The sequence below is a fragment of the Myotis daubentonii genome, chromosome 3 (assembly GCF_963259705.1).
Source record: "Myotis daubentonii chromosome 3, mMyoDau2.1, whole genome shotgun sequence".
Taxonomy (NCBI): domain Eukaryota; kingdom Metazoa; phylum Chordata; class Mammalia; order Chiroptera; family Vespertilionidae; genus Myotis; species Myotis daubentonii.
The window spans coordinates 9453000-9477113 of NC_081842.1; the positions used below are offsets into that span (position 1 = coordinate 9453000).

Here is a 24114-nt window from a genome sequence, read left to right on the forward strand (position 1 = left end):
TCCCCCATCAAGCCCCACTGGGTGGGGGGGGGTGCAGACTCAGCTCCCCTGGCCCAGCGCCAGGAGGGGGGGGGCGCAACCTTAGGTCCCCCGTCAAGCCCCGCCGGGTGGGGGGGCGTGGCCTGAGGTCCCCTGTCAAGCCCCACTGGGTAGGGGGTGCAGCCTCAGGTCCCTGCTGTTTGCTCGTTAAGGCTCATTACGGGAACTCAGCCTCTGCTGTGGGTGCAGCCATCTTGTGTAATGGAAACCCTGCCTCTGCTGTGGATGTCGCCATCTTTGTGATGATGTGATGGTCAATTTGCATATTCCCTCTTTATTTGATAAGATGCTGTCAGTGTTCATTTAGATTTATTCATATTTTTATTTGTTTTTTTAATTTTCATTGTTCTCTCTGACATTTCTGACCTTCATTCTGGGGTCCTTTCCCTTCTGCCTGAATAACCTTCTTTAGGCATTCCTTTATTGCAAGTCAGCTGCTAATAGACATTTCCTATTTTCTTTTCTAAAAATATTTTGATTTTATTTTTATTCTTTTAAAATTTCTTTTAGTTCACTTAATTTACATGCCATATATTCACCCTTTAAAGTTTATGATTCAGTGTTTTTTGGTATATTTACAAGGTTTTGAAACCATCACTACCTAAGTCTAGAATATCTTCATCACCTTAAAAATAACCTCATATCTGTGAACAGTAACTCCCTATTCTTCCCTTTCTCCAGTGCCTGGCAAGCATTAATCTTTCTATATCTAGGAATCTGCCTATAATGGACATTTCGTATGAATGGAATCATAAATATGTGGCCTTTTGTTTCCGGCTTCTTTCCTTAGGAGTATAATATTTTCAAGATTCATTGATGTTGTAGCATGTGTCAGCACTTCATTCCTTTTTATGGCTGAATGATATTCCACTGTATGGGTACATCACATTTTCTTTATCCATTTATCAGTAGGAAGATATTTGGGCTGTTTCCACTTGTTTTTGGCTATCTATATAATAAAAGCCTAAGTGACCATTATGGCAGAACAACCAGAACGACCAGTCGCTATGATGTGCACTGACCACCAGGGGGCAGACACTCAATGCAGGAGCTTCCCCCTGGTGGTCAGTGTGCTCCCACAGGGGGAGAGCCGCTCAGCCAGAAGCCAGGCTCATGGCTGGTGAGCGCAGCTGCCACAGCGAAAGCCTCTCCCGACTCCGCATCAGCACTACTGAGTGGCAGCAGCAGGCTCAGCAAGCCAGGATGAGTGCAAGCAGCGCGGCGCCAGGCCCCAATTCAGGCTCCTCCCTGGCCACCTGCCACTTGGCGCACTGCTACATCCTCAGGGAATGTGCAATTGCCCACTTAGGCCCAATCCTGGTGCCGTTCTCTGTAGAAGGCAGTCAATCTGAACAACTCAGTGACTCAGGGAAGCACAGGGAACTCAGGGTGAACCTCCCTCCATGCTTCACTCACCTACCCGACGGTGTTCACAGAACAGACCATGGTGGCCCAGCTCATGCATGTGCAGTAGCTGCTGAAGCTCAAGCAGCAGGCTATGCAGCAGCAGAAAGCCATCCAGCCACAAGCCACCAGTCAGACATCCCCTGAGGAGTCCCAGACTGCAAGAGGGCGCAGGCCGGGCTGAGGGACCTCCCTCCCCCACCCCCCCAAATGCATGAATTTCATGCACCAGGCCTCTAGTTATGAATAAAGTGCCATGAAAAGTCATGTACAAGTTTTTTTAAGCATATGTGTTTTCAGTTCTTTGGGCATGTACTTAAGAATGGAATTGCTGGGCCATATAGTAATTCTATGCTTAACCTTTTGAATAACAGGCAAAATGTTGACCACAGAGGTTGTACCATTTCACATTCCCACCAGCAATATATGAGGGTTCCAATTTCTTTACATCTTCACTTGGCATTTTTTTTTTTTTTTTAACTCTAGGCATGTTATGGGTGTGAAGGAGTATCTCATTTTGGTATTGATTAGCATTTCCGTAATGACTGATGCCCTTGAGCACATTTTTGTGTGTTTATTGGCCATTTGTATATTACTTTGGAGAAGTACCTATTTAGATCGCTTGGCCATTTTTAAATTGTGCATTGTTTGTCTTTTTATTGTTGATTTGTAAGAATTCTTAATATTTTTTACTAATCCCTTAATAATTTGCAATTATTTGCAAATATTTTCTCTCCAACTGTGAGTTGTCTTTCCACTTTCTTGATAGTGTCTTATGAAGCACAAAAGGTTTTAATCTTGATGATTCCAGTTTATTTATTTGTTCTTTTGTTGTTATGCTTAGGTGTCACATTTAAGATAACATTGCCTAATCTAGTGATGGTGAACCTATGACATGCATGTCAGAGGTGACACGTGAACTCATTTTTTTGGTTGATTTTTCTTTGTTAAATGGCATTTAAATATATAAAATAAATATCAAAAATATAAGTCTTTGTTTTACTATGGTTTCAAATATTAAAAAATTTCTATATGTGACACGGCACAAGAGTTAAGTTAGGGTTTTTCAAAATGCTGACATGCTGAGCTCAAAAGGTTCGCCATCACTGGCCTAATTTTAGGTCACAAAGATTCACATCTGTGTTTTATTTTAAGGGTTTTATAGTTTTAGCTCTTACATTTAGTTATTTGATACATTGAGTTAAAAAATTTTTTTGGTTAATACTTACCTGAGTATATTTTCCCATTGGTTTTTAGAGAGAGTAGAAGGGAGGGGAAGAGACAAAGAGAGAGAAACAATGATGTGAGAAGGATACATCAAGTGGTTGCCTCCCGCACTAGGGCTGGGGATCAAGCCTTGCAACCGAGGTACGTGCCCTTGACCAGAATTGAACCAGGGACCCTTCAGTGCAAGGGCCGATGCTCTATCCACCGAGTTAAACCGGCTAGGGTGAGTTAATTTTTATATATGGTGTAAAGGAGGAGTTTTACTTTATTATTCATGTGGCTATCCAGTTGTCTTAGCACTTTTGTTGAAAAGGCCATTTGTTCATTGAACGGTCTTAGCACCTGTGCTAAAAATCAGTTGACCATAAATATGGGATTATTTCTGGACTCTCTGTTGATCTGACTTTATTTCTGGACTCTCTGTTGATCTCTATATCTGTCTTTATGACAGAACCATGCAGTCTTGATTAATGGAGCTTTGTGTTAAGTTTTAAAATTGGGAAGTCTGAGTCCTCTAATTTGGTTTTTATTTAAGGTTGTTTTGGCTGTTCCTGGTTACATGAATTTTCATATGATTTTTAGGATTAGCTTTGCCAATTTATGTACGAAGGGGATTTTTTATAGGGATTGCACTGAATGTGTAGACCAATTTGGGAGTATTGCATTTTAACAGTATTAAGTCTTCAAATCCATGAGCATGGGATTTATTAGCTGTTCCTGAGAATTTTCTATGAACTGTATAAGATTATGTCATCTGCATATATTGGTAATTATACTTCTTCCTTTTTAATGTGGATACCTGTTATTTCTATCCCCCCCCACCCGCCTTTTTAAATGTTCACCTGAGGATGTTTCTCATTGATTTTTTAGAGAGAGGAAAGGGGGAGGGAAGGAGAGGGGAGGGATGGAGGGAGGGGAGAGAGAGAGAGAGAGAGAGAGAGAGAGAGAAGCATCAATGTGAGAGAACCATCGATTGGCTACCCCCTGCGTGGCCCCAACCAGAGATTGAACCCACAACCTAGGTATGTGCTCTGACTGGGAATCGAATCCACAACCCTTTGGTGTACAGGACAATGCTTCAATCAACTGAGACACCCAGCCAGGGCTGTTATTTCTATTTCTTGTGTAATTGCTATTCTCATGACCTCTAGTATAATGTTCAATTGTCTGGCAAGGGTGGACATCCTTGTCTTGTTCCTGATCTTAGATGGATAAGTTTTCAGTCTTTCATCATTAAGTATGTTGTTAGCTATGGGTTTTTGTTAGGTTCAGGAAGTTCCCTTCAATTTTTTTTATTGAGCGTTTTTCTCTTATTAAAGGGTCTTTTTGTAGTCAGAATCTTTTTCTGCGCCTATTGAGATGGCAATATGGTTTTATCTTTTATTTTATTAACTAGAGTCCCTATGCACAAAATTCGTGCAAAGGGCTCTGCCTCATGGCCCCGCGGCCCCACCCCCCACCCACTGATCATTCCAGAAGGTCATTCCAGAAGGACCAGTCTAATTAGCATATTAGCTCTTTATTATATAGGATGTCCTGCATTACTTTGACTGGTTTTTGTATGTTGAACTAACCTTGCATTTCTTGAATAAATCCCAGATGGTCATGTTGGATAATCCTTTTTATATATTGTTGGATTCAGTTTGTTAGTGTTTTGTTGAGGATTTTTACATCTGTATGCTTAAGACATATTAATTGGTCTATAGTTTTTTTGTGTGTGATATCTTTGTCTGGTTTTGATATCAGGGTAATACTGGCCTTAGAATGAATAGGGAAGTATACTTTTTTTTTCTTTTCAATTTTTTGGTAGAGTCTGTGAAGGATTGTGTTAATTCTTTAAATGTTTGGTAAAATTCACTAGTGAAGCCATCTAGTCTTGGACTTTTTCTTGTGGGAAGATTTTCACTTATTAACACAATATCTTTGTTTATTTTAGGTATATGCAATATTTTTACTTCTTGTTGGCTAAATTTTGAGTTAGTATTTTCCTAGGAATTAATCCTTTTCACCTAGTTATCTAATTTTTTGGCAAACAATTGTTCATAGTATTTATTTATAATCCTTTTTATTTTTGTAAGGGTGGTAGTTTTATGTCTGATTTTAGTAATTTAATTTAAGTCTCCTCTCTCTTTTTCTTGTTCAATCTAATAAAGATTTGTTACAAGAACCATCTTTTGGTTTCATTGTTTTTTATCTATTGTTTTCTATTCTGTTTCATTTACTTTTGCTCTAATATTTATTTCTTCCTTCTGCTTGCTTTGGGTTTAGTTTGCTCTTCTCTGATTTCTTAAGGTGGAAGGTTAGGTTACTAATTTGAGATATTTCTTCCTGTTTAATACTGATGTTCACTGGTATAAGTTTTTCTAATTACTGCTTTTGCTGCCTCTCATAAGTTTTGGTATGTTATGTTTTCATTTTCAGTTGTCTAAAAGTATTTCCTAATTTTCCTTGTGATTTCTTGGCTGTTTAGAATTGTTTGATTTTCACAAACTTGTGAATTTCTTATGTTTCTATATTGTCTTCAGTTTCTAACCCTTGCTGTCATAGAACATACCTTGTATGATTTCAGTTCTTTTAAATTTTGAGACTTGTTCTTCTGGCTTTACAGTCAATCTCTCCTGGAGAATGTTCTATGTGTGATTTAAAATAATGCATTTTCTATTTTATAAATTGTTTTATAGGGTTGTTAAAGTCTTCTATTTTCTTTGCAATCTTTTGTCTTGTTATTTAATCCTGTACAGAAAATTGTATATTGAAATCTCCAGCTGTTATTGTTTAATTTGTCTAATTCCCCCTTCATTTTTGTTAATTTTTTGTTTCATGCATTTTGGGGTCCAGCTGTTAGATACATATGTATATAATTGTTACATATTGTCTTTAATAAAAAATTTTGTTTTTAAGGCCATTTTGTCCGATCTAAGTACTAGTATAGCCAGTAGAGCTCTCTTTTGATTACTCTTTACATGGTATATATTTTTTCATCCTTTCACTTTCAGTCTATCTATGTCTTTGAATTTAAAAGTGTCTCTTGCATATTGCATACAATTGGATCATGTTTTTTAAAAAACCTAACACAATATTGCCTTTAAATTGGGATGCTTAATCCATTTACATTTACTGCAATTCTAATAAGGTGGGATTTATTCCTGCCATTTTGCTATTTGGTTTCTTTGTCAATTTTAAAAAAAATTTTTCTATTCTTCATTACTGCCTTATTTTGTGTTAAATAGTTTCTAGTGTGCATTTTAAATTCCCTAGTCATTTATTTTATTATTTTTTTCTTATTTTCTCAGGTTTGCATGGGGCTTCTTACTATTAACAACTTATAACAATTTAGTTTGGATTCCTACCAATTTAATTTCAATAATATATAAAAACTTTGCTTCTGTACATCTTGATTTTCTCCCTGTCCCTTGTGCTCTTATTGTCTTACAAAGTACATCTTTATATGTTCTGTGCACATCAACTCAGATTTATAAATATTATCTCTTGCAGTTATCTTATTTCAGGTAGGATAAAATAGTTACAAACAAACATTACACTTATATTAACTTTTTAATTACTTCTATACTTACCTTTACTGGTGCTCTATTTATTCACCTGGATTCGAGGTACTAGCTAGCATTCTTTCATTTTAGCCTATAGGCATCATTTTAGTATTGCCTGTGGGGCAAGTTTTCTTGTAACATAGTCTGTCAGTTTTTGTTATCTGAAAATGTCTTAATTTCTCCTTTGCTTTTTCCTCCTCTCCTTTGCTCTTGAAGGATAATTTTGCTGGATGTAGAAATCTTGATAGTCTTTTTCTTTTATAATTTTTATCTCTTCAAATATTTGTTGTATCCCTTTCTCTTCTCCTTCTGAGAGTTTCTTTATGCATGGTATGCATAATGGTATGCTTGATGGTGTCTCACGGGTCTATGAGGCTCTGTTCTTTTTCTCTTTTATAAGGAAGACTTTATTCAAGGGGAGTATTATAATGGAGTTTTGTAGATGGGGAGAGAGAGTAGGCTTAACTGATGCTCTGTTCATTTTTCTTCGTACTTTTTAATTTCTGTTCCTTAGACTGGAAAATTTCAGTTGACCTATCTTCAAGTTCACAAATTCTTTCTTGTCTGCTCAAATATGCTTTTTAATTCTCTTAATGGATCTGTCATTTCAGTTACTGAACTTTTTAGCTCCAGGATTTTTATTTGGGTTCTTTTTATAATTTCTATCTCTATGAATAGTCTCTATTTGGTGAGAAATAAAAGTTATATTTTCCTTTAATCCTTTTGACATGGTTTCCTTTAGTCCTTTGAACATATTTAATATAGGTTATATATAGTCTTTGTCTTATAAGTCCACTAGAGGCCCATTGCAGGAGGATTCCTCCAAGAATAGGGCTTCGCTCCCATCTCCGAGGCTCCTACCCCACCCCTCTCTGCTGATCCTACCCCGCCCATCTCTGCTACCTTGGCTCCGTTGCTTGGCTTCCTTCTACAGTGTCTTCAGTCTTCGCTCCCAGCCTGTATATGCAAATTAGCTGCCATATTTGTTGGCAGTTAATTTGCATATCACGCTGATTAGCCAATGGGAGGCGTAGCGAAGGTACGGTCAATTACTACGTTTGTCTATTATTAGATAGTCCTAGAGGCCCAGTGCACAAAATTGGTGCACTGGGGGAAGGGCATTCTGGGAGCCCTCATAGGATGTCCAACTGCTGGCTTAGGGGAGCAGGCCTAAGCCAGCAATTGGACATCCCTCTTGCAGTCTAGGACCCTTTGCTCCTTACTGTCCGCCTGATCACTGCTCCTTGCTGCTCGGCTCACTGCTCCTTAGTGCTTCCACGGAGGCGGGAAAGGCTCCTGCCACTGTGCTGTACTCGCCTGCCGTGAGCCTGGCTTCTGGCTGAGTGGCTCTACTGCTGTGGGAGCTCACTGACCACCAAGGGGCAGCTCCTGTGTTGAGCATCTGCCCCTCGGTGTCAGTGTGTATCATAGCGACTGGTCGTTCTGGTCGTTCTGTTGTAAAGGTCGCTTAGGCTTTTATTATATAGATTATTAGAGCTTCCTCAGGGAAACTTTTTATTGCTTGCTTTTTTTCTGTGTATGGGTCATACTCTTATTTTTTGTGTGTCTCATAATAATTTGTTGAAAAAAATTTAAATAATATAGTGGTAACTCTGAAAATCCAATTCTTCTCTCCCCTTGAATTTTGTGTGCTGCTGCTTGTTGTAATAGTTTTTGTTTGTTTAGTTACTTTCCTGAACTAACTCTTTAAAGTTTGCATTCTTTGTCATGTATTTCCACTGAAGTCTTTGATTGACTAGCTTAGTGGTCAGTTAATGATTGGACAGAGATTTCCTTAAATACCAGGAATCAATAAATCTAGTGTTTCCCAAGGGGGCTTTGTGTGTATATTGGGGCATACCTAAACATTTAATCAGGTAGTTTACAACTCTGCCTTTGTCTTCACTTCCTGCCTGTGCAGAGTCTCAAAGTCAGGCTAGTGTGGATGTTTATAGCCATCTCGGGTCTTCCTGGGCATTCATACATCCTTGGATATGTATACATCTCTGTATATACATACAGCCTTCTGGATTTCCAGGAATATATTGGAGCTTTTCAAATCCCCTGTAGACATCTCATTCCCCATCTTTTCCTTTTAAGCTTTTGGGTTAATGTATTACATTGTTGTCCACCCTCTCAGGTAGTTTAAAAATTAAACAATTGCTTCTGATTGTTTTGACGTATACCTCTGAGGAAAATGCTTTTTGGCACTGGGCAAGCTCTGACTCAGGTCAAATAAAAACAGTCTCGAAAGTGGAACCCATTATCCATGTCAAAAAATGACAGTTTTCTGGGCATAGGCTTTGCAGGGGTTCCAATCCTATTCTGCCCCCTACTGTGGCTGCCATACTACTAGTTTTCACTGTGATTGCAGGCTTTGGTTTTTAAGACTACTGTAGAGTTGAGGTGGCACTGGGGAAGAATATCAGTAGAGCAAGTTAAAACACCACAGGTTTGTTCTTCTTACGGAGCTGCAACCATTTTTATTTAACAAATGCTCCCTAGATTGCTGCAAGCCTTTGGTTAAATTCCCATATTTCTGAAAAAGTTGAGTCTGACAATTTTTGCTATATTTTTCATTGCTTTTATGGAAGGGGGAATTTTTGGAAGTTGTTTATTTGCTATTTTCACTGACATTACCCTCTTACCTTTATTTTTAAAGTATTTTCCCCATATATTGAATTTTATGTCGGCATTATTTTCTTTCAGCACACAGCAGATACCTTTCCACAGTGTCTGGCTTTTATTTTTCATGTTCAGAAGTCAGTAGTCAGTGTATCTGCTGTTCTTTTGGAGATAATCTGTGTGTTTCCTATTGCTTTTAAAAGATGTTCTCATTGTCCTCAGGTTTCTGTAGTTTCACTAAGTTTCATGCATCTTTCCCTAAGGCAGTGGTTCTCAATCTTGGCTGCATATTAGAATCACCTGGGAATCTTTTTAAAATCCTGATTTCTGGGCCTCATCCTCCGGAAATTCTGTTTCTTTGTTACTAATGTTGTGGCCCCACCCCATAACAAAGAAACAGAATTTCTGGCGGGTGAGGCCCAGAAATCAGGATTTTAAAAAGATTCCCAGGTGATTCTAATGTGCAGCCAAGGTTGAGAACCACTGCCGTAAGGTATGTTGACTGATATCTAAGGTATGTTGTAAGGTACCTGTGAACTGATATCTTTCATAACCCTAGAAAATTTGCTGCCATTATCTTCATATATTGCTTCTACCTCATCTTCTCTCTTCTTTCAGGATGCTAATTAAATGTGTTAGATCTCTAACCATATATTCTCATACCCTCTTTTATATTTCCCAGATTTTGGTCTCTTCATAATTTAGTTTAAATATTTTCTTCTGACCTAGTTTCCAGTTTACCACTTCTCCCTTCAGTCCCATCTAATCTGCTTTGAAACCCGTCATGACATTTCTACTTTACAGTTCTAGATTTTTAAAAATTTAAAACTATGTTACTTTATTATATTTTTGTTAATCCTCACTTGAGGATAGTTTTTCACTGATTTTAGGTAGAGAGGAAGGGAGGGAGGGGAGGAGGGTGGGGAGAAACATTGATTTGAGAGAGACACATTGATTGGTTGTCTCTTGCAAGTGCCCCAGAAATCGAACCAGCAACCCTTTGGTGCGCAGGGCGACACTAACCATTGAGCGAGCACCACTGGGCAGGGCAAAATTATGTTACTTTTTATAGCTTCTAATCTCTACTGGGGTGACACTGTCATTTATGTTTGACCATAGCAAGTATAATGTATTTTGTTTTTTTTAACTGCAATAAAATACATTTAATATCTTAACCATTTTAAAATGTACAGTGTAGTGGTATTATATACATTTATAATGTGCAACCATTACCACCATCATCTCCATAGCTCTCTCATCTTATAAAACTAAAACTCTGTGCTTATTAAACAGTAATTCCCCACCCCACCCCTTTTCCCTGGCCCCTGGAAACTTATTTTACTTTCTTTCTCAATGATTTTGACTACTCTAAGTACCTCACATAAATGAATTGTACAGTATTTGTTCTTTTGTGGGCTAACCTATTTCACTTAGCATAGTGTTGCTAAGTTTCATCCATCTTGTAGCATATGTCATAATTTCCTTCCATTTTATTTCTGAATAATATTCCACTGTATGGCTATACCACAGTTTGTTTAGCCATTCACCCATCAGTGGACACTGGGTTGCTTCCATGTTTTAGCCATTGTGAATAATGCTGCTGTGAATATGGATGTACAAGTATAAATTCAAGACTGTTTTCAATTATTTTGGTATATCCAGAAGTGGAATTGCAGGATCATATGGTCATTTTATATGTAGATTTTTGAGGAACTGCCATGCTCTTTTCCACAAATCATAGTGGTTTTTTTTTTATTGTGGTAAAACATATATAACATAAAATTTACCATTTTAAGTGTACACTTTAAATGTACAGTTATTTGGTATAAACTATATCAACATCATTGTGCAAACCGATCACCACCATTTATCTTCAGAGCTTTATCTTACAAAATTAAAACTATTTCCATTAAACAATTTCCTCTCCCACCCCCCAGGCACCCACCATTTTACTTTCTGTCTCTATGAATATGACTACTCTAGGAGCCTCTCATAAGTGGAATCATACAGTATTTGTTCTTTTGTGACTGGTTTGTGTCATTTAGCATAATGTTCTCAAGGTTCTTCCATGTTGTGGTGTGTGTCAGAATTTCTTTTTTATTTTAAAGGTTGAATAGTATTCCATTGTGGTTTAGAACACATTTTGTCTATCCATTCATCTGTTCATGGACACCTGGGTTGCTTACACCTGTTGGCTATTGTGAATAATGCTGCTGTGAACATGGATGTATAAATACCTGTTTGAGTCTCTGCTTTCACTTTTTTGTATATATAATCAGAGGTGGAATTGCTGGATCATATGGTAATTATGTGTTTAACTTTTTTGAGGAACCACCTTACCATTTTTCATTGCAGTGGCACCATTTTACATTTCCACCAATAATGTATACAGATTCTAATTTCTCCACAATCTTGCCAACACTTTTATTTCCTAATGGATATGAAGTGATCTTTTATATGGTTTTGATTAGCATTTCCCTTATTATTAGTAATGTTGAGCATTTTTTATGTGTTTATTGGCCATTGGTGTATCTTTAGAGAAATGTCTATTCAAGTCTTTTGCCCATTCTTAAAAAAAAATGGAGATGTTTGTTTTTGTGTTATTACAGTGGGTTTTTTTTTTAATAGTCTGTATTGCATAATTTTAACTTCTTATGTCTTCGTGGATCTGTTTTTGTTTTCTGTGACTTCTACTATTTCTTGCTCATGGAGTGTTATTTCTTTGTGTGTGCTAGACTTGATTTGCAGAATTATTTTGAGGAACAATTTGAGATTTAGGATGATTATCTCTGCCTTTCTATTCAGGATATCTGAAGGCATGGCTGTGGTTGGGAGAGAAACCCAGTAATCTAATCTGTGTGGACAGCTGCACCCTTCCTATAATCAAGGAGTCTTTGTGAGCTTTTGCTTCTCAGAATACTTTCAGTCATAAATTATATTCCTGTGGTGTAGAAGGGGTGGCTTTTCCCAATAGGCGAACCCCTTGTTTCTGGACTGTCTCTAGATACTGTCCTGTCTCTCTGAATTTGGCCAGTTTTTGCCTATGCTCACCTCTTTTTGTGATGCCTAGTTAAGTAAAGTGGATAACAGTCACCCAGACTGCTAGCACCCCCTTTTCTCTCTCCCTGAGCTGAGCACTGGTATGAGAGTGGTCTGCCTTCAAGTGATCACTGGAAACACTTAGCAATGCATAAAATAGGGCTTCCGTATTATCAGCTGCCTGACAATGGTTTTATTATGGAATCACTTCTCTTCAAAGGATCCATTCTATCTTAATTCATATCTGTTGAAATGTGTATTTAATGATAGAGAATTTAAAAGAGGACAGTTTCTGATCTAAACTCTTTCTTTGGGAATTATTTGACCGCATTTCCTATTTCTCTACCACTTGGAAATGAAGCTGTAAATTTGTGGCAGTTTCCCAGGCAGATATTACAAGGGCATGTCATAGTATTTCATCTTTCTTGTTTGTAATTATATTCACATTAGAAAAGCAAGGCGTTTCTGATTTCTTATAAGAATAAAAAGACACCCATATTTTTTTGGAATAAGTTGGTGTATAAATATGATAAATAAAATTGATGAAGAAAACCATTTGAGGCCCTGGCCTTGTAGCTCAGTTGGTTTGAGCATTGTCCTGATACTCCAAGATTGGCAGTTACATTCCCAGTCAGGGCACATACAAGAATTAGCCAATGAATGTATAAGTAAGTGGAACAATAAATTGATGTTTCTTTCTCTCCCTCGCCCTCTCCCCCCCTTCCCTTCCTCTCTCTCCCTCTTTCTTAAAAAAAATAAAAATAAAAAAAGGTGAGGAAAAACTGTTTTGAATCCAAGTTGCTGTGATGTAAAAGACTCACAGGGTACCCCTCTTTGCCCAGAGGTAGCCTGGGCCAGGGGCTCATCCCTTGCTCTATGTTTCTGTTTCTGCTTTGAAGATAGGGGGTTATGAATACCTGGTATGTATTTCTCTTGGGGCCATTGTGGAAACGAAATGAGATGATAGACATGCAAACACATTCAATAGTAAAGTTCTCTGGTGAATAAGGCATTATTCTTTCATCCTAAAGTACTTTTGGGGATTAATAATTTATGAAGCACACTAAGTTCATCCTTTATACCAACTCTGAAAACTTATAGCTTCAGAGAGAGAAAAACACCAGTGAACATGCCCCTTGATTCTTACGGAGTTGGGTGCTTTTTCAGAGAGTTCTTAACTCTAGTCATAATTATCCTTAAGCAAATAAGAAAGTCCAAAGTGGTGACACTTGATAGAGAGTGCAGTTTATAGTTACCTATATTTTGACACAGTTACTAATCATCTACAATACTTAGTTTCCCAGACTGGCAGTTTGAGTTTTGATGGAATTTTAAACACAGATTTTATAATAGAACCATGTTTCTTAACTAATGTCTTCCACAACCCCTTTTGATTAAACTGTTGCTGAATTTTCTAGACCTGATTAGTTGCATCCTTAATTAAACAGCTAATAATGAAGTAGATTGTTCTACTTTCTGAGAAATTGTTCATCTTGAGATAGTCATACTTCTCTAGGTCCACTTAGGAAGTTGAAAGATTTGGTTTAATGGTCTTTTCAAATTCATGTATTATCCATGTGATTGGCATGGAGGCTGATATTGAGAAAAGATGTAATAACTGTGTTTATCTCAGGGCACTGGAATGACATTTGGACCACTGACCCCCACAGGGGTCTATGACCCTCACTTTGGCCACTTCTCTTTCCTACCTTCTGAAGCTGGGCTCCAGCCCCCACATGGCACCCCCACTTCTGGCACATTTGGATTCCTAGGGGCTCTTGCTTTTGGACACACCGCACACGGAACTTGTCATTTCTGTTTCTCTTGCTCTAGGCACCACTGCATCTTCTGGGAATAGCTTCTGGGCCATGGGGAATATCCCCACTTCCTGGCATTCTGTGGCAAGGTCCCAAGAGAGCACGGTTGAGGCAGAGCCCTGTGCTTTACTGGACTTGCTGAGGATGTCCTGGCTTCAGGCTTCCCTTTCTTCAGGCCCAGTAGGAAGGGCCTAGGAACAGCGGGTGTGGGATCAGTTCAGTGAGTCTGCAATGTGGTGTGTTAGTCCCTCTGTCTCCTGTTGGGTGCTGAGGCTGAGGTTCTTAGCTGGGCCTGTCTGCCTGCTGTCAGATCTTGTTCAGGTGAGCATGCTCCTACATACAGGCCCAGGCTTTGCTGGTCCACCAGGGGAACCTATAGGTACGGCCCTAGCACTATCACTTACAGCACCATTAGGCAAAGAACCAGATTGAAATGTTGAGCTGAAAGGGAATTACAAGTCTTTCCTGAAAAGAGAATTAAATTCCAACCTGAGAGAGGAATATTTGATGAGTAGTCAAAGATCACTTGGTTATGAACCAATTATGGTCAGGGCTGAGACATGTTAGACACGTTGCTTCGCCTGTGGAGGCAGACCTAGGTCTCCCAACCCTCTTCTTGGCTCTCCCAAGCATACCCATGAAATCTGTGACCTGTAGGCCTTTAGGGTGCTCTGAAACCCTTTCAGGGGGTTGGTGAGGTCACAACTGTTTTCATAATGGTACTGAGACATTATTTTCCTTCTTACTGTGTTGTTATTTGATCTGATGAAAAAATCGACGGAGGACAAAACCATGGGTGCCTGAGCACCATCAAGGCTGGGCCCCAAACTCTACTTACAGTGATGGTGTCCTTCACTGCCACCCCTTCGCATACAAAAAGCCAACATCATTTTAATAATAACCTTGATGAGGCAATAAACATTTTTAATTTTATTAAATCTTGGCACTTGAGCACCTGTCTTTTTAATATTCTAAAAGACAGAATAGGAAGTTTGCATAATGCATGTCTGCAGATGGAATTACAATTATTGTTTTGAGAAAAAGCACTTGTGTTTTTTGTGGATTGGGATCTGAACTAGCTTCTCATGAAGTACTGTTCTTACTTTAAAGAATAACAGAGAAACCATAGTTAATCAGACTTGTGTTTTTGGCTGACACTTAACCTGTCATTTCAAAAGTGAAATAACTGCTTGTATTTTTTGTAACTGATAAAATTTGAGTTTTCAGTAAAAAGTTAGAATTTTGGAAAAGTTGTATCTGCCATGGTGAGCTTGACAGCTTTTCAAACTTAAAGATGTTTCTGATAAACCCAGGTGATGATATTAACAAATGTGATTTTTTGACATTGTATATTGAAATGTGTTAGTACTAGTATTTGGGAGATCTGTATAATTCAGTGAACAGTTATTTTCCACCAACTAAAGCATGATGTTGAAACAGTTATGCATGAGCAAAATATCTGTTTAGGGTGCAAGACTGATAGATAATGGGTTTAATGTGATACAGTCCTAGAAGTTTATTGATAGGGTTTCAGATTCCGTGTTGCAACTAACCTTTAAGAAATGACCACTTGTCAAGTATTGATGTATTAATCTTTCAAAGAGCAACATCCACAGTGATATGATAAGCCTATTAAAATATTAAAATATGGGAGACAACCAAGATGGCGGCATAGGTAAACATCTGAATTTGCTGCTGCACACAACTACATTAAAACTACAACTAAAAGACAAAACGAATACCATCTAGAACCACAGGAAGGCTAGCTGAGTGGAAATTCTACAACTAGAAGGAAAGAGAAAAGCTCATTGACTCTGGTAGGAGGTGCAGAGGTGTGGAAGTGCGGAGGTGCGGAGGCACGTGCCAAAGGGGCTGGCAGCTGGGTATGCTGTTGTCTTTTTCAATCGGGAGGGAGAAACAAGCTCCTGACTGCTCTGAACTCCAGTTCCGGGTGAGAATTTGGGGACCCAGACTCATACGGAGAGAAACTGGACTGTCTGGCATCGGGCCGGAACGTGAGGGCAGCTTTCTCACAGAGGTGCTTGCAGCGGTCATTGTTCCTGCATGGGGCTGCGGAACACAGACCCTGGTACCTCTCCGAGGCAGAGCAGACTGGCAGCCATTGCGGTTTGCTCTGCCCTGGTGATTCCCTGAGAACCTGCCCCACCCAATTTACAACCCCACCCAAGCTGTGCGTAGAGGCTTTTGCATATGATTGGCCTGGCCTTTCTCTGCCTAAAAACCTGGGCAGGCTTAGTGAGCGCCAAAGCCCCACTGAAGCAAGTCCTGCCCCATAAGGGTGTCTCCAGCACAGAAGTTCTCCCATTGTAGACACAAATGGTCCTTACAGCCAGTTGGCCTGGAGGTCAGTTCCACCCAGTGAAACCAACAGCAATCAAGGCTTAACTACAACAAGACTGTGCACACAGCCCACAAAGGGATGCACCAAGAGTGTCCACCTCAGATAATTAGGGAGACTGAGCCACTGGGCCCTATAGGACACCTAGCACACAAATCACTATCAACACAGGGAAGCTGCCAAAATGTAGAGACAAAGAAACAGGTCACAAATGAAAGAAATGGAGGAAAGCAAACTACTGGATATAGAGTTCAAAACCACGGTTATATGGTTACTCAAGAATCTTCTAGAAACCTATGAGAAATATGGTGAGACCCTCAAAGATATGAAAAAAGACCAATTAGAAATAAAGCATACACTGACTGAAATAAAGAATAATATACAGAGATCCAACAGCAGACTAGAGGATCCCAAGAATCAAGTCAAAGATTTGAAATACGAAGAAGCAAAAAACATGCAACCGGAAAAGCAAAAGGAAAAAAAGAATACAAATATATGAAGATAGTGTAAGGAGCCTCTGGGACAACTTCAAGCGCACCAACATCCAAATTATAGGGGTTCCAGAAGAAGAGAGCAAGATATTGAAAACCTATTTGAAGAAATAATGACAGAAAACTTCCCCTACCTGATGAAAGAAATAGACTTACAAGTCCAGGAAGCGCAGAGAACCCCAAACAAAAGGAATCCAAAGAGGACCACACCAAGACACATCATAATTAAAATGCCAAGGGCAAAAGACAAAGAGAGAATCTTAAAAGCAGCAAGAGAAAGAAACTCAGTTACCTACAAGGGAATACCCATACGACTGTCAGCTGATTTCTCAACAGAAACTTTGCAGGCCAGAAGAGAGTGGCAAGAAATATTCAAAGTGATGAATAGCAAGAGCCTACAACCAAGATTACTTTATCCAACAAAGCTATCATTCAGAACTGAAGGTCAGATAAAGAGCTTCACAGATAAGGAAAAGCTAAAGGAGTTCATCACCACCAAACCAGTATTATATGAAATGCTGAAAGGTATCCTTTAAGAAGAGGAAGAAGAAGAAAAAGGTAAAGATACTAATTATGAACAACAAATATGCATCTATCAACAAGTGAATCTAAGAATCAAGTGAATAAATAATCTGATGAACAGAAAAAAAAAAAAGAAATATAGTGGACCCTTCATATCCATGGATTCTGCATCCATGGGTTCAACCAACCTTGGATTGAAAATGCTTTTAAAAATGTTACTTTATTGCTGATATGTACTGTGTAGATAGGTCTACGATGGTTGTGTCTATACTGAACATGTACAGATTTTTTCATGTCATTTCCTGAACAAAACAACTATTTACATTGTTTTAGATATTATAAATAATCAAGAGATGATTTCAAGTATATGGGAAGATATGAATAGATTATATGACAATACTCTACCATCCTATCTAATAAAAGAGTAATATGAAAATTAACCATCACTCTGTCACAAAGATGGCGACGGCCATGGAGCTGGAGAGAGCAGGAGGCTTGGGTTGCTCCCAGCAATGGAGGAAGCCAAGCTTCCTGCCTACCCTGGCTGGCACTGGTCTCCGCTCATGGCTACAAAGTTTCAATTATAGAAGATAAATAAATCCCAGATACCTGCTTCCAGCCGGCCCTGGCCTCTGCTCAAGGAGGCGCTGAAAAAAAAAGAAAAAAAAGGAGAGGCTGGGAGCTTGGGTCACCAGGGGGCGTGGCCAGCCTGAAAATGGCCATCAGCTCCTCACCCAGGCTGGCCAGGCACCCCAGCGAGACCCATCCACCCTGAAGGGGCTCTGGCCAGCCTGAAAACAGCCTTCAGCCCCTCACCCAGGCTGGCCACACCCCCATGGGGTGAGGGTCCCCACTGGGAGGGCTTGACCAGCCTGCAAACAGCCATCAGCCCCTCACCCAGGCTGGCCAGGCACCCCAGTGGGGACCCCCACCCTGAAGGGGCTGTGGCCAGCCTGCAAACAAGCCATCAACCACTCACCCAGGCTGGCCAGGCACCCCAGCGGGGACCCCCACCCTGAAGGGGCTGTGGCCAGCCTGCAAACAGCCATCAGCCGCTCACCCAGGCTGGCCAGGCACCCCAGCAGGACCCTCCTCCCTGAAGGGGGTGTGGCCAGTCTGAAAACAGCTCTCAGCCCCTTACCCAGGCTGGCCAGGCACCCCAGCGGGACCCCAGCACCCTGATCTGGGATACCCTTCAGGGCAAACCAGCCAGCCCCCACCCATGCACCAGGATTATAATAAAAGAGTAATATGCAAATTGACCCTAACAGCAGAACGCCTGGGAATGACTGGTCACTATGACCACCAGCGGGTAGACGCTCAATGCAGGAGCTGCCCCCTGGTGGTCAGTGCGCTCCCACCGGGGGAGCTCTGCTTAGCCACAAGCCAGGCTGACAGCTGCCAGCACAGCAGTGATGGCGCGAGCCTCTCCCGCCTCCTCAGCAGTGCTAAGGATGTCCAACTGTAGCTTAGGCCTGCTCCCCGCTGGCAAGTGGACATCCCTCGAGAGCTCCTGGGCTTCCAGAGGGATGTCTGACTTGCCAGCTTAGGCCCAATTCCCCAGTGCCTCTAGTTTTATCTAAGGGACTAGAGCAGGGGTGGGCAAACTTTTTGACTCGAGGGCCACAATGGGTTCTTAAACTGGACCGGAGGGCCGGAACAAAAGCATGGATGAACTAATATAAATTCAAAGTAAACATCAACACTAATAAAAGAGAAAAATGGTAATTGGCGTACGACCTACCCTTTTCATTGGCTAATCAGGGCTATATGCAAATTAACTGCCAACTAAGATTGGCAGTTAACTGCCAACAAGATGGCGATTAATTTGCATATGTAGGCACAATGCAGGGAGGCGAAAGGGAAAGCAGGAAGAAGCCCCCTGCCACAGACAGTGATTGGAAACCCAGGGGGGAGCTAAGAGCTGGGGGGCAGGGCAAAGGCGGCCCTGGGGCCGCCTTTGCCCTGCCCCCCAGCCATGATCGAAGAATAAGGTGCCTTTTCTGCCCTGGCCGGTGATAGCAGGAAGTAGGGGTGGAGCCAGCAATGGGAGCTGGGCACGGTCGAAGCTGGCAGTCCCAGGAGCTAGGAGCCCCTTGCCTGGGCCTAAAGCGAAGCCAGAGGCGTCAGGCCTGGGCAAGGGGCCGATCCTGCGATTGGAGGGTGATGGGGGTCAACGCCTGAGGGCTCCCAGTATGTGAGAGGGGGCAGGCTGGGCTGAGGGACACTCCCCCCCCCCCCACACACACCCAGTGCACAAATTTCGTGCACCGGGCCCCTAGTCATTACATAAAATGTTACGGTCTTTTTTTTTTTAGTTTTATTCATTTCAAACGGGCCGGATCTGGCCTGTGGACCGTAGTTTGCCCACGGCTGGACTAGAGCATCTGTGGTATTTTGGTATTCTTGGTGGGTTTTGGAACCAATACCTCTTGCAGATACATAGGGATAATTGTATAAGACAGAGGAAACAGTAAAGTTGTCCTTCTGCACAGCAGCTGCAGAAGGGCTCTGTGCTGGAGTGAGGTGGTGACTGAGGAGGAGTGAGTGACCCTCAAGATCTGGGCCTGTTGGCTGCTGGCTCACTTGAGTTTACTGGGTGCCAGTGGGGAAACAAAGGTAAAGAAGCATACCTCTTAGATCAGGGATGCCATTGTCACTAGATGAGCTGCATTGCCCATTGGGGCACAGGCCCATGTGTCTGCAGAGTGGTGGTGCTGTGTGCTCATCCCAACTCTGCCTCAGTACCTCTCCCTGGGTGGGAATTCAGCTGATTCCTGTGCTCTTAATGGAAAGAACAGCAAAGCTGCTTCTACCAGGAATCTGGGAATTCTAATGAACTCTATTTCCTTTTCAGTTTCCAGATCATCATGAGAAGAAATTTTAAACTATAAGATTCAGTTTCTAATTTATTACCTAAAATGTGTTAAACATGATTGAATCTTTCTAAAAAGAAGGGAATTGACAGGGCCATAGAGCATCAGAGATCATGGAATATTAGTAAGCCAAAGCTCCTGAGAAATCCTGAGGTTTAGATCTCTTGTCACAGAGTACAAGCACATGTAGGGTAAACACTATCACTGTCATGAGTGGGTCTTGCCCCCAGTTCCTTGGGGCTGGAAATGAAGTCAGAAACCTGGCTTCTTGTCCCCAATATGATAAGCTGTGTGTGCTTTTGTACTTTTAATGCTTGTGTCTCTTTCTGGAAACTGGTGTTAGTGACCAACAGGAAGAAGGGTGTGTGGGTGAGATCTGTGCCAGAGTGGAGTGAAGGGAGGGCAAACTGAACTCGGGCTTACCTTCTAAGTGCCACCATCAGCTCTTGCTGATTAAGTCACTCACAGGAGTCTTACCTCCCCTTCTCCCCCAAATCCCTCACCCCCAGGTCTCCAGAATGAGAGAATAAGGAAAATGTGTGAAATAATGTGGGATTGTTAGCCTTTTCATCTGGGAGCCACTCCTGCCTGGGGATTTACTTTCTGATGCCCTCAGAGGTGTGGATTAGGTGATATATGCCCTCTAACATCTTTCATTTCCTTGGTGTATGAAGATTTTTCTCCATTTGTGGCCCATATTTGAGTTGCTACATCAAGCACAGGGCTGTGGCAGGTGACATTAATGAGTTAGCTGGTCTTTAAATAGCACAGTTCCTATAAACAGAATCACCTGTTTTATAGCCTGGTATTGAAGACGATTGCTCACAGAGGATTCTGAATGGCTGGTAGAACATTAGAAGGCAGTGAAATGCTCCTTACCCCCCCCCCCCCCCCCGTGTGACAAAACACACACACACCACATCAGAGCTGTTCCTTTGGGTTGGACTGGAATTATCCCTCACCGTGCGTTAAACTCAGGTTGCATCAGAATGAAGAATGTCCAAGCCAGAATCTTTTCCTTGATTTATCAGAAACTTAATCATTTGTTCTCTGAGTCAGCTTAATGGCGGGTAATGCTCACATCACATTCTTTTGGGGCTGGGCCAAGAAACAGCATGCTTGCCAGCATTTCAGCGATGAGCTCATCGGCCTTTTGGCTCCCACATTCCTGGCCAAGAGCTCTACTGGAATTAATACTATCACTGCAGCAGACTAGAGCCATCACAAAGATTGCTCTTTATTTTCCTGTGTCATGTGCTGGCCCTTGCTTTCATCAAGTGAGCCCTAAACCCTTTCTTCAGAAAGCCTTCCCAGGATGAGGCTGTGAGATGTGATGCTAGGAATTCAACCCAACACATTGTTTATGGAAAAGCTCTGTCACGATGGATGCTGAGGATACACACAGGTGAGCAATGGCCCAACTCCAAGGAGCATGTAATCCAGTGGGGGAGGGGATAATGCAAGAACACAAGTCTCAATGCCATCAAGTATTAGCTATGTATGAGTCATCAGAGAAGAGCAAAGGAAGGACATGGAGCTTTGGAGAAGTAGGCACTTTGGATGGTTGGAAGAAGGCCTTGGAGAAAATGGGCATTTCAGCATGATCTTGGAAACTGTACAATGGAGCTGGCACATAGTAAGTGTTGTTTACTGAAAAATAATATTGACTACGTGTTTAGTTATGAAAAAGGATTTACTTGAGAAAACAGAAGTAGTGTCCAATGCATGTAGACATGACAAGTCAATTGCACACTTTGGCCTGTGTGCCAAGGTAGAGGAGTGTTTATAAAAGGGATAGGGAAATAAAGGGAGGAGGGGATATTAGAACCATCAGACTTTATTATAAACAAAGTTCTTCTTATAGGGCTCTTGCAGTTATGCAGAGTTCAAGAACTTCATAAACCCTAGCTCCTCCCATAGACCCTCTCAACTGATTGCTTAAAATTCTTGCCCAGCTGGTGGTTCAGTGGTTAAGCGTTGACCCATGAACCAGGAGGTCATGGTTAGGTTCCTGGTCAGGGCTCATACCCAGGTTTTGGGCTTGATCCCCATTCTGGCAGAGAGCACAGGGAGCACTGAGTGGATGGGGTGACTGGTATCAAACATGGAGGACCCCTCAAGGGAGACACTGGCAAATGTGGAGTGGCTCGTGGCTGAGTAAAGGGCAGGTAAAGCCCAACCAGAGTGGGAGGAGAAGACAGTAACAATTGTTCACTTGTTTTTCTGCAAAAAGAATTTGGGGCTATGGTGGTGGTTGTTGGGGGAAGTGAGACCAACAGCAGGAATTTTAAAAATGCAAGACATACTAGCTTACATTCGCTGTGGTCAGCCAGGTTGCTGCAAACCAGAGGCTTCAGTCCCCCCCGCCCCCCTTGTCCCCATCTACCCACACCCCCTCTGACACAGGCGCCCAGAGGGGCTCCGGGGAGAGCTGTCTGCAGCACACGAGGTAATCAAATATGGGAAGAAGGTAGACATGGAGACATAAAACACTGTCTAAATGAAGGGCAATCGTATTTGAAGTAATTTGAAGATTGACAGGAAATTCATAAAGAGAATATGGAGTTCCATTTACAACAGCAGGAGATTGTCTTGTCCATAGCTCTCTGACCTCTGGAAGAACAGAAGTTGCTGCTGGCAGAGTTCCAAAACATGAAAATGCAAAATGGAATTGAATAATCTCTCCTAAATCAATTTTGTGAGCAGATGCCCTACAGAGGGATGTGATATAATGCAAGGTATACGACACAGAGTGTTTCTGTCTGTTGAATACATCGTGACAGTTGATTTGGGAGATAACCAAGTACTGCTTTTCTTTGGTTTCTGAGAGCCTGGTTAGTGCTCTTTAGTCAGCCTCCATGAAGACTTTCATCGGGAAGCATGCCTTTTGTTCTGACTTTGGGGAGCTGATTGCAGAGTTGGTTAGAGGGGTTGCTAGGGCCTGGTTGGAGGAGCACTGACCCAGCAGGAAAGCCTCTGCTGGCCCTCTTCATCAGCACCAGGGGGTTGCTGTCTGTGCAGCATGGTTCTAGATTTTTGCTTCCTGACTGTGAATCATCCTTGTGTGTCCTGTGTTCTGACGTCCTTCCTAGGATCAGCCAAGTGCTGAGGTTAACTGTGGGGCTGAATGGGGACATGGCAGTTTGTACTTAGTCCCAGGAATGTCTTCAACTCGAGGCTCACCTCATCAATAGCCTCTGTGGGCATCTTGAACTTTCCATTGGCAGTACAGTTTGGCCCACACTACACGGCAAGACTCAGCCTGGGGGCACAGCAGTAAGTGACTGCCAGGGTCTTTCACCAGCCAAGGTGTCTGTGGAGACTCATCCTCAGTCACTCGACTGGACTGTCCCCTTGTGTTCACGGAGACAGGAGCCTCTCCCTGCTCCTTAGGGAGCTTTGCACTTAGTGGTTGTGTTTTTTCTTGAGATTCTTAGGATGACTGAGCACATGTTGGTTTCACTTTTTCTGGGCATTTCAGGCTTTTTCTGGCTGTGAGGTAGGCAGAGAAAGTGCCTGTTAGAGTGGACCCATGATAGGAACACCTGCGCACCTATAGCTGTCACAAGCAAGGAGTCTGAACATTTTCTGTAAAGGTGCACATAGTAAATATTTTTGGTATGTGGGTCACATGTGATCTAAGTCTCATTTTTCCCCAACCTTTTAAAATCACAAAAACCATTCTTAGCTCATTGGCCATATGAAAATGGGCAATGTGCCATTGTTCACTGTTTCCTGCCATATGCCCAGCAAGCAGAGATGAATGTTGGCCTGGCCAGAGGTTCCCCAATTCAGTCCACTTAGAGGTAGGAGAGGCACAGAGGATGCCCAGTGTTGGGACAGACCATTGCATTTTGTACATGTGCATTTATGTTGTGGGAGCACCAGCCTTGGAAAGAACCTTCCATTCAGCTTAGAGACTTCCACCATTCAGGACACCCAGTAGCCATGCAGTCACATCATTACATTAGCAGTGCTATGTTTTAGAAAACCCACCTCATTGCTACACATTGCCAGTGGTAATGAGTCCAGTAGACCCTTTCTCCTGGAGCCGTACTTCTCCACCCTGAATGCACAGGAGAGTCACCTGGAGGCTTTGTCAGAATAGCAGTGCTCAGATCCCCATACCGGTCAGGCCTTGCAGCGTGAAGGCTTATTCTTTCTGTC

General features: G+C 41.7%; 1 protein-coding gene across 14 annotated transcripts in view; it reads left to right on the forward strand.

Moving 5' to 3' along the window:
- The window catches only part of PCBP3 (poly(rC) binding protein 3), a 214799-nt gene that overhangs the window by 16508 nt on the left and 174177 nt on the right, over window positions 1-24114 (forward strand). The window contains exon 1 of one of the 14 annotated variants that reach the window (XM_059686710.1): window positions 21246-21352. The exons of the other annotated variants lie outside the window; for them this stretch is intronic. The gene's annotated coding sequence lies outside the window, so the exon portion shown is untranslated. Of the gene's footprint in view, window positions 1-21245; window positions 21353-24114 lie in introns of those variants that run through there. 14 annotated transcript variants of the gene reach the window in all.